The sequence below is a fragment of the Phalacrocorax carbo genome, chromosome 1, assembly GCF_963921805.1.
Source record: "Phalacrocorax carbo chromosome 1, bPhaCar2.1, whole genome shotgun sequence".
In the NCBI taxonomy this organism is placed as follows: Eukaryota; Metazoa; Chordata; class Aves; order Suliformes; family Phalacrocoracidae; genus Phalacrocorax; species Phalacrocorax carbo.
The window spans coordinates 80,960,970-80,970,863 of NC_087513.1; positions in this window are offsets into that span (position 1 = coordinate 80,960,970).

Below are 9,894 nucleotides of genomic sequence, written 5' to 3' on the forward strand. Positions count from 1 at the left end.
TTACTGGGGCTGATATTGTGTCACATCTTCATCAACAACCAGGCTGCAGGATGGAGTGTGCCCACAGAAAGTCCATAGATGGCACCAAACTGGAGGAGTGGGTAGCATGCTGGAGGGGAGGGCTGCCACTCCCTGGCAGGCTGGAGAAAACGGCAGGCAGAAACCCGATGAAGACCAACAAAGGCAAATGCAGAGACTTGCATGTGGGACAGGATACCTCTATGCCTCAGTACAGTCTGGGACTCAATGGCTGGAAAGCTCCTCTGCAGAAAAGGTCTGGGATATACTGGTGGTAAGTTGAACCTGAGTCAGCAGTGCATCCTTGTGACAATGAGGGCCAAACACATCCAGGTCTGAATTAGTAAGAGCATTGCCAGTGGTCCAGCAGAAGTAATTTCTCCCTTCTGCCCTTGCAAGGCTGCTCCTGTGTTACCTTGTCCTGTTATGGGTTTCACGTGCAAGAAAGATGTTGGCATACTGCAGTGAGTCCATGGAGCACATGATGTATGAGAGGGGTTCCAAGAGCTGGATTTGTTCACCTTGGAGAAGAAAAGGCTAAGTGGAGGATGGGAGGGAATCTTGTTGTTGTCTTCAATTACACAAAGGAGAATTATAGACAAAGCAGAACTAGAGTTGTCTTGAATTTGCAAAGTGAAATGCAAAGGATTGCAGCAAAGGATGTTCTGGTTAGACATAAGGAAAATGTATTCACCTGAGAGAGGCGCAACACTGGAAAAGGTACACTGGGAGGTTTTCAGATCTCCCTAGATTTTCAAGACTCGGTAGGATGAGGTCCTGAGTAACTGGAGCTTCAAAACAGGCCCTGTTTTAAGCAGGAGGTTTGTCTAGAGACTTCCGGAGATTTCTTGCAACCTCAGCTGTCCTATAATTCTATGAAACTGGCCCTGGGTTACTGCTGCATAGTTCTTTGGGAATTTCCCCACCTTCTCTTTATCTTCACAGCTCCCAAATTTGGAATCCTTCTCTCCCCCTCTCTCACAATTAAAACAACCTCACATTTGGACAGAGCAAATACAACTCAAGAGATTAGAAATCACGTATTTCACACACCATTCAGATCCTAAAAAAGGGAGCTATGTCTATGACTTCTTTCTTTATTCAAAAATTTCGAACTATTCATAAACTGTTATTACATCAACACTTTATCCAGTCCTACACTCTGTATAGTTTTTTTAATTTTTCGTAAAATAATTCCTTCAAATCTGTAGTCACATGGACCAGATTGTGCTTTGTTGTTTTGAGGGAAGGAAGGACGTTGCTGTAAAGGATATAATCAATGCAAGACTGCTTTGTGAGGTGTTAATATACTTGGGGGAAAGCCAAAGAGAGTCAGAAGAGAGGTGGCTCTGATCAGGTGTATCTTTTGGGTCAGTTTGCAGGGCTAATCCCATTATAGTTTGACAAACAAGCTGCACATGAAGAACAGTCAGAGCAGAGAATTTGTAATTCCCATGTGTGCCCGGGAACTTGGGAAGGAATCCCCCTCCCAGGCTGGTAAGGCAGCACATAATGGAGTCCTCTAAAAAACTTTTGCTGTTATTGTCCACGTTTCCTTTCACTGTGCCGTCATTTGTGGGAATGTCAAGGAATTACGTATGTGCTTATATTGTGGGTGCTGACAATTCAACTTGCTGCTGGATCTGCTTGGTTAAACTCTTTTGCCTTACTGAAGCTCTGTGGGATGAGTAGTACCACCCATGGGCAGAGATTTTCAGAAGTAGAACCTATCCATAAACCTTTAACATATGTGAAGCTCAATAGACCTTTAAGGACTTTTATTCTGAAAGAAATATCGGTGATTTTTTTTTGTTATTTTGCATGAGGCAGATTCCTAATATGAAGTAAGTGCAAATAAAATCATTCTTTAAGTACAGTCTATGCTAGGTATGGGATATTGTTCCATTTTTATGGTACTTTTGATTTTGAAACGGAATGGTTGGGATATATTAAACACAGAGGCCTTCAGGGCTCTTTTCTCATAATTAGACATACAACTTAAATCCATAAAAGTGCTTTCTTGGAACCACTGTTGCTGAAGGGGTGACACGATTTACTTATGTGCTTGGCATAAGTCCTTGAAGCAATATATACCATTTTACTTCAGGATGTATAAACTACACATTATTGTCAGCAGTAGAAACAATTATAACTAGACTTGCTTATTCATGTTAACCCGTAATATCATTATAGAATGATTTGAGGTTAAATCTAGGAATACTAAAAAAATACATTTTATTTTATACAGAATCCACAATAAATACTGCCATAAAAATCCCTGCAGAGAGTCAATAGAAAGATTTAATAGGGAAAGGCAAATTTATATGTGCAGCCAGAAATACCAGGATTGGTACTACAGTTTGAGAGGGAATGGAAGAACATCAGTTATTTATGAGAGATGAAAGAACACCTTCTATTACAAAGTTGTAGTTAGTCCCACCAGCTGAAAGCTTTACCACAGCTTCTGGAAATATTTGTCAGCCCTGACTTCCCCTTGTTGGAATAAACATAAGCAACAATTTTTCGGGAATGAGTGTGCCTCATTTCTCTCTGAGCCCATGTGACTAGAAGATCAATTTCAAGATAAAGCAAGGAGGATTTTCCAATGTGTCCCTTTTGGACCAACATTTTTATAAACTCTGAACTCTATCTGGTAAATGGTAATGCTCAAGTTCATGTCACATCCAAGTGCAGACAGATCTTGACTTCTAAATAGTTGCAGACCAGTTACACCAGCGCTTGGCCATTACTTACTTATTGTAAATGACTTTTCTTTCCTAAGGCAGGTAAATAAAGGCAGGCATCTGATTCAAATCGGTTTTCTAGAAGCTCATGAAACCTTTGCAAAGTGCTGAATACTGCAAACTTAAAGAATAGATCTGAAGTATTTCAGATTTGGATAAACCAATTTAGAATGACAATCTAATTTAGAAACCAGCAGTGGGATTGGGAATGCAAGGAGGAATCTAAAATAGCATTTAAAGGCACCTATTAGAGAATGATGGATTATTATGTCTATCAAAAGACCAGAGGGCTTTTACCTCTGTTCTAATACTTCCTTTCTCATATCAAGCACTGCTTCACAACTATTTGGGAGCCTGCAAGAAGTTATTCAAGTTCTAGTACAAGGTTGTCTGTACCATAAATAAAATTATCCGTGCTGAAATTGGCTAGTTTCTCCACAGGCAGCCTCAGAGAAAACAATCATTTAATGAGCAAGGGGAATAAATTACTCTTTTATTCTTTGGATGTGGTCTGTCATGACAAATTTCAGGTGCATTGTCAAAATAATGGTGAGGGAGTGTATGCTTCTGCTCCCTGCATCACACAGCTCTTATGAACAAATAGATATGTTCACTGCTGGGACTTCTCAGGTTGTTGTCTTTCACAGGGAATCAGCTTCATAGAACCATAGAAAGTACTTAAATTGCCAACCTCTGTTGCCTAAAGCAGATAGTTTTGCTGAAAGATTCTCCCTAAGGCACTCTGAGGCACAGTCACACTGTTTCTCTGCACAAGGGGTATCTGTTACTCAGTAAAAACGTAGTCTGAGCCTGTTGCCACTGCTGTGTCAGAGTTCTTCAGCCCGACTTTGATAAAGTCTTCTATCACTGCAAATGCAGTTCTTTTCCAAGGCTCCTGGCAAACACTGAAGAACTGTTTTGAAATACTAAAACCATTGCATACAGGTGTCACCAGAAAGGAAGACAGCAGAAGTAAGTCATCAAAGGATGAAGAACCCTTTAATTCTCAGTGTCTAGGGTCAGCATCAAGGCAGAAATAGGAAATGGAACAAATGAAGCGGGAATCAGAAAGCACCTAAGTCTGGTGACAGAAGACAAAGCCTGAAAGCTTGGGAGGGGCCAAAAGCTACAGGTGAAGGCTTGAAGCACCAGCTAGCTAGGGAACAATGTGGGCTGTTCCAAAGGTTACCTATGGTTAGGCTGTGGTTACCAAAGCTCAAGCTGAAAAGATAAGTTCTTTGACCCTGGCTAATGAACCCTAGCTAGTGAGAACTGAGGCCAAACTCAGATACCTGAAAGCAAGCCACAGTAGAGCAGAGTCCTATCTTAAGGGCATAGCTTAATCCAGCATTTGAGGTAAACTTCAGACTCTGAGAGGCTGAAACAATGGCTAGACAGTTGCACTGTGCTTTGGTGCAGTATTTTGTTATTCAATGTCAAGTATTTTGTTATTCTGTTTCTCTAGTAAGAACAAGAATGTGAATGTGAATACCAGTTCAGTACTCCCCATCCAACAAATCATGGAAAGGATTTTGTTCCTTTCCATGGACTTTGGATGAGGTTCCTGAGGCCTTTAGGAGCTCAGTTTGTTGGGTGATTGTGAATTCTAGATGATGATGTATGCAAGCTTTTGTAAAATTAAAAGCAGAATCCTAAGGTATCTCACTGATTTAGGAGGAATCATTTTCTTCCTTATCCTACAGGTACATCCACTTTGGCAGATTGTTGCTGTTTTCCAAAGATCTTGAGAAACTGAATGAAAGGAAGTAAGGATTAGACAGGGTAATTTTCCTGTGATGAATTAGGGCTGGGCACTCATTTGTTCCTTTGAGAAATCTTTGATCTGGTTTTATAACTTGTCCTTGATGGGAAACAAACTGAGCCTTTGTCAGGTAGTCATGAGTGGGATAATACCTGTACCTTAAGTTGCTTAGCTACTTCCACTAGGCTTAATGATCATCTGTCTTCCTCAGACTCCTGAGAACTTCTATAATATGCTGTAAGGGGGAAAAGAAGGGAGCAAGAATAGTATAGATCAGCACTTTAAGCCATGTTATAAACTATGTGGTAATTTGGACTGCTGCATTTACAGCTAAGTTCTACCAGATGACACATAAAGAAAGAATCATAACACGCCTGAGTCTGCACACCCTTCTGACTGCAGTCAGCTCAGGGCAAGAAGGGGCAAAGGGATTAAGTACTCTGTTGTCTCCTTCCTCAAGAGGCTAAATTAAAGCCCTGCCTCCTGCTTTTCAGATCTCTGTTTTTTGCCACAGCTCACTCCAGTCCAGAAGTTCATTGCCAGTAGTTTTATATATATTTACTTATATAAGTATTGCATATACATCTATACTTATACACACACATTCTTATATAAACAATATATATAGACTAATTTCCATGGTTTCAATATTGTTTGCATGGCAATGTTACAAGGAACATCACTATATTACTGCAAGGGAAGGAGTTGCCATTGTTGCAGGTAGGCTGCTGGTGAAAGCTGCCTCTTCCCTTCCCAAAAGCTTATGTCACAAAATGTTAGCAAGGAAGACAAAGCTCAGCAGACTTTTCTGAAATGACATTGTTGCCCTTTCGCTGACCTCTTCGCTGTACTTGAGCGACTGGCAGCACTAAGCTATTAAGAAACAGGGCGTGCACGTTGCACCCAAAAATCTTTCATAAACACCTGTCTGTTATGGCTTCTGAGGAGGAAAATGTAATTTTGCCATTGCTCCTGGCATCTTGGAACAACACTGCACACCATTTGGTTCTCTGACCTTATCAGCTGAGTCTAGCTGTGTGTGTAGAGCTCAGCAAAAGCAAAACATGGTTCAGTTCAGAGCACTTCCCATGGGCTCTTCTCCTTTTTTCCTCTTTGTGAATTGTTACTGACAATGTTCTTCCATGAATAAAAGTTTTCAGCACTCCTACAGTCTCATTCAGCTTTTTCCTGTAGGTCTTATTGAGACAGGAGGGTGAAAATAAACACGCTTCTGGTGGGTGAATGGATTTCTCAGAAATTTGTAGTAGGATGTAAGAGATTTCTTCTTCCCTGTTTTCAGTCCTGGCCAGACTTCTGTTGCTTATGTACCAGTTGTCCTCTGCATAAGGAGAGGACATTAGTGTTCAAGAGTCATATTTTATTTAACAGCCTACAGAACACACTTTAAATATTCTTTTAGAAGCACTAACTCCAGTCTTTGAGTTACACCAAACCTAAATGAGAGCCTGGGTACAATGAGGGTTATTTTCTTCAGCTGGAAAGAAGCATTAGGGTGAAAAGCTGAAATCTGGATCTTAGCAAAAGCACATCATGCACCCTCTGAAGGAACTCCTTCCCCATTCTGTCTCATCCCCCCTGCTACCACCAGCTGCCATCAGATGATGATTGCAATAGGCAATTACAGCTTCTCATGGAGAAGGAAAGGGTAATTCAGAGAAGTCAGTGAGCTCAGTTTATACTCTCATATACTCCCAGTAAGGCCTGCCTGGGGCCGTTTTACAAGGGCTTAGTTAGTCTAGCCCAGTGACAGCTGTTTCTTTCATCATCTGTTTTTTATATGTTACATTTCTATTTAACATTGCTCTCTGTCAGGTCTAATCACTCTTCTCTTTTGAGGGACTGCTTTCTGAAAGAGGCTAAAGAATTTATTCTCCAGGCTAAAAAAAAAAAAACCCTGCATTGAAAAAGAGCTAGAGAGAAGTATATTACACAGAAAGCAAATTTTGTTTTGGCTTTAATGCCTGGAAATGGGGTAGCAGAAATGGAGGTAAATACCTCATTGGAATCAGTCATTAGCCACTCCACTTCCCCTCTTACAAGAAGACAGAAAGCTTGAGGCAAGTCCCTGGCAGCAGTTGCAAAGCTGGGTGGGGATTCCCTTCCATAGCAGAACGAGCAATTATTTGCTGTCATTACTTGATCCTTTTTAATTAGCCTTTGGACATCTATTTTAGAACTCTTTTTCTCTCCAATGGCATGAAGTGGCATTGGGGTCATGAGAGTGCCACTGTTCTTTCTCTCTTTTCTGTTCCTCTGAAAGCCCACCAACTTCCACACAGAGGATCATCAACAGTAAGGATGGAATAATTCTCAAAAAAAAAAAAAGTTAACCTTAATGACATGTGTCCTAAATTCTAACATTTTATGCTGAAATTGAAAGTCAGTACTTGAGCAGACTAGGTTCTAATCATACGCAAGATTTTCTAGCTGTTCAATACTATTCAATTCCATACTGGCAGAAATGATATTCAATTTCTGTACCAACAGAAAAACAGGAAAGTTGAGGAGAATAACAAGTGGCCAGGAAATCTTCTGAGGAGACAAGTCAGTATGGGTGGAGGTAGAAGATAAGAATCTAGGGCAAGGTTTTGCTAAGGTTGATACATTGGTTTTATTTGTAAAGGCAGGATAATTTTGTGTCAGAATGACCCAGAATTACAGAGACTTTCCCATCTATGTACTAAGGGGCTATATTTCATACAATTTTTATGCATTAGAGTTCTTGTATTTCATTTCACTACCCCCTCCCACATAAAATAAGCTTTATGCAAATAAATGCTTGAGATTTCTGGATTGTTCCATGTTTTCAAAGGTCTGACAATGCACTAATTAAAAGAAGGTAATGATCTTTTGTAACAGTTTTTCTACATCATCACTCGGGAAAAGTCCCTGTAAACATCACAGATCTGACCTAATTGAAACCAGCATCAAACACATGCCTCTTCAGTTTTGATTCAAAAACCAAATCAGAATCTGATTTCCAAAAATAAATAAGAAGCTGATTCCATAATCGTGAAGCATAAATACGAAAGGCTCCAGCCGCCAAACGTTTTCAATTTATATTTAGGACAAGCTAATAAATCAGACTCTGACCTCAGAGTATAACTGGAAACATAAAATGAAAGTCAATTGTAAGGATATTCTGGAGTAATGTGAAGAACCAGATAGGTAAACAAAAATACTTTCAAAATATCAGTATAAAATATTACTGCTAACCGATGAAAAGTTTTCAACTCCAGGGTGTTTTATTCCAAAACTTTTCCAGACATTATTTGCTTTACAGTAAAACAGCTGTACTTACTTATGCAATCTAGCAGGCTACAATATTGTATCAGTAAGTGAACTGAAACTGTTTGCAGGGTACCAGCTGTGAGAGTTTTCTTAAACCAGCACACAAAAATTTGAGGTTTAAATGCTACTGATAGCATCTGTGCCGAGTGGTCACAGACTGCATTTAGAAATCTGTCATAACAGTGTCATTAAAAAAATTGCAGGGTGATCCTGCATGGATGGCATCTTCTGTGACCTCTCTGCACCCTATGCCAGAAATAGGTTTTTAATCTATTATTTAATAACCCATTTCCCATCTTATCTGAGACAAGCAGAGTACCTTCATCTAGAGCTCCCTTGTGGTCTTTCTCGTCTCTCAGCTGTAGAATTCACCCTTGTTTTTCCATTGTTCACTGACAATGAAAAAAGCCTTGCTCTTTAACTTACTTCATTTTTCCTTTATGGTTCTCCAAAGAGAAGGAAGAGCTGCTTGCCAAATATCACTGTCAGTCTGACATAACTGTGGGCTTGATCACATGAAAACTGAAAGTGTTTCTCTTTTCAATAGATTAAATGATTGAGTACAGAATTCTTTAATAGAGCAGTCAGCATAGCTCATCCATAAACTCAGCATGGAGCACTGCGTTCACTGTGCTCTAAATTGCTGACAAACAGTTTATGGTTTGTCACGTTTGGCAATCTCTGTACAGAAAAAAGGCCGGTCTTAAGCTGAAATAAAAATAGGTGCTTTAGCCAGAACTTGGAAACAACTGGTAAGAAGAGAGGTTGTGCAAATATGTATCAAAAATGTTCAGCTTTTATTCTCTCACTTGACTAGCTTCAGTTTTATACATCATCATAACTGTCCTTTCTGGTCAAGTTACCATCTGTAAACAATGCAGTGTAATCAATGTTAAGATTTTGTATCATGTAATTAGATAACATTTCTAACATATTCAGTTAATGCTGGGCATTCATGAGTATGTAGCATACATAGTACACTATATTGTGTATATGTACACATACAGAGTATACATATTGTGTATGTACTGTAAATATAGTGAATATAGTATAATAGTAGCTAAAGGAGTGAGGAAGGCGACCTTGGAACATCTTGACTCTATTATCTTACTCTCATAAATCTCCCCATCTCAGACCTTAGAGTGTTTTTTCCACCTCTCCACCTTCTGGCAACTTTTCGAAAGTTGAAAACCATGAATTTTTTTAGAAAAGTGTTTTGTTTTGACTTTCTGCAAATATCGAGTATTAAAAAAATCAAGCCCAAAATTTTAACTATTTGGACAGATATACAGTTCCATTTCCATAACTCTTAAGATTTCCAGCTTCCAGAGAGGCCCTGTAGAACCAAGATATCACCTTGCTATGAGTTTTACGAACTTCTAGGAAAAGATACATCTTCATGCAAAGTGATTGCATACTTCTCAGCCTCATCTCCTCTAAAATGATTTAGACGAACAGATCTTCACGGCAACACAAAGCTCTGCGGAAATTAGTTGAGACACGGCGGGGTACATGGAACCATCCACTTAAAGCAGTTCACTGAGTCATAAACCAAACAGCAGCAAGCAGCAAAATCAAAGTGCAGAAAAAAAGCAGTAGTAACATGAGTGGCATAAGTATACAGTTTGTGCATGGTTTTGCTTTATAATGTAAGAAAGAGCCATCTGCGAACCCACGGGTGGTATCTGACTCTTCAATGGCAGCTAATATATCTGTTGGTTAAAATTATGACACTCTAGCAAAGCTGTGTGAGGATTAAAGATTAGAATAGCAGAAGTGTCAGCAGCTTCTTTATATATTAGACATACCTTAAAAAGCCAAAATATTCTTGACCTGATTAAATCTGATCTCTAAAAAGCACTCAAAATCTGCATGACATAAAACTGCCCCAAGAATAATGTTTCTGGAAAGTCTTGCCTCTATGTAAGCAGAATGTAGATTCAGGGCAGGATTACTGATTTGATTTTTCTCAGTTTATTTAAAGCAATTATGTAGAGGTTATTATAAACACTGCCTTTCAGTTTCTGTGACCACATGACCAGGATTAAGAAGCATTAT